Raw genomic sequence first — 1,783 nt, 5'->3', positions numbered from 1 at the left:
CCTTCGGCGCCTGGGGGTGCCTGGTCCCAGTCCGGGCCGTTCCGTAGGGGCGGCTATCCCTTACATGAGGGACTCGGTGCGTCCGCTCGGGCTGCGGGGCTCCGGCTCCGACAGCCGGGGAGCTGGTTTTGACCGCGGGCCTCCACGGGAACCGGCAGGGGCCGGACTAGGCGTCAAGCCGAAAATAACCCCGGCACCCTCTGCTTCCAAAGCGAGGGGACCTTTGGCCGAGCGGGGGCACCGGAAGCCGAACCGACCCCAACCCCTCTTCTTACCCCAGGGCTGGGCTGACCAATCCCCTGATCGGGTCTAAAATGGAAGAAGGGGATTCGAGGGAAGGGGCTGGCGGAAGGCAGTTGCCCGACGGAGTAGGCGAAGGCCAGGCCGTTTCCGAGTCCCGAGCAGAGGAGGGCGAACTCGGCTCTTCATCGACCGACGGCGAGGCGAGGGCGGTGGCTGCCGCGGGGAAGACTCCATTGCTCGTCAGCGCGCTAGGAGCGGGGCCGACTGGCTGCTCGGGGTATGGCATCCCCGGGGGCCCACCCTGGAAATCTTCGCTCCTCAGCCGCTGCAGGTTATAAGGTCCCGCCGCGCGTAAGCGCTCAACTCTCCGACCCACGGATGTCGAGCCCATGGTGAGCCGGCCGTTTCGTACGGGGAAAAGGGGTCCTCTGGCCCCACATCGATCGAGGGGGTTTAGATCCGCGGAGGCACGCACCGCGAGGCGAATCGCTGCTTTTCCCCAAGAGGTTAACCTTCAAACCACCGAGTAGGTTCGGGGCAGGGCCGACAGCCTGCACTGGGGAATTGCATCCCTGGTGGGGCGACCCTGGAAATCTCTGCCCCTTTCCACTCTTTCGGTTGGGCCTCTCGTCGGGGCGAGCGTAAGTCGGCAAGCAGACGTGGGAAGAGGCTTCTTACCGGTGACACTCCCTTCGTGAGAGAGGCAGGTACTCGCCCCGGACCCCGGTCCAAATCTGCGCGGGCTGGACGGTCTCGGCCCTAGCCGAAGGCCGCTCCCGCGAAGCCAGGGAGCCGAAAATAACCCCGACACCCTCCGCGACCTCGCGTGCTTCCAAAGCGAGGGGAACCTTTGGCCGAGCGGGGCACCCGAAGCCGAACCGACCCCAACCCCTCTTCTTACCCCAGGGCTGGGCTGACCAATCCCCTGATCGGGTCTAAAATGGAAGAAGGGGATTCGAGGGAAGGGGCTGGCGGAAGGCAGTTGCCCGACGGAGTAGGCGAAGGCCAGGCCGTTTCAAAATCCCGAGCAGAGGAAGGGCGAACGACGTTCTTCATCGACCGACGGCGAGGCTAGGGCGAGGGCGGTGGCTGCCGCGGGGAAGACTCCATTGCTTGCCAGCGTGCTAGGAGCGGGGCCGACAGGCTGCTCGGGGTATGGCATCCCCGGGGGCCCACCCTGGAAATCTTCGCTCCTCAGTCGCTGCAGGTTATAAGGTCCCGCCGCGCGTAAGCGCTCAACTCCCCGACCCACGGACGTCGAGCCCATGGTGAGCTGACAGTTTCGTACGGGGAAAAGGGGTCCTCTGGCCCCACATCGATCGAGGGGGTTTAGATCCGCGGAGGCACGCACCGCGAGGCGAATCGCTGCTTTTCCCCAAGAGGTTAACCTTCAAACCACCGAGTAGGTTCGGGGCAGGGCCGACTGTCTGCACTGGGGTATTGCATCCCTGGTGGGGCGACCCTGGAAATCTCTGCCCCTTTCCACTCTTTCGGTTGGGCCTCTCGTCGGGGCGAGCGTAAGTCGGCAAGCAGACGTGGG

This window comes from Engystomops pustulosus, unplaced genomic scaffold, assembly GCF_040894005.1.
Source record: "Engystomops pustulosus unplaced genomic scaffold, aEngPut4.maternal MAT_SCAFFOLD_170, whole genome shotgun sequence".
NCBI classification, from domain to species: domain Eukaryota; kingdom Metazoa; phylum Chordata; class Amphibia; order Anura; family Leptodactylidae; genus Engystomops; species Engystomops pustulosus.
The sequence above is the reverse complement of the archived record's forward strand: the minus strand, read 5'-3'. Positions refer to the sequence as shown.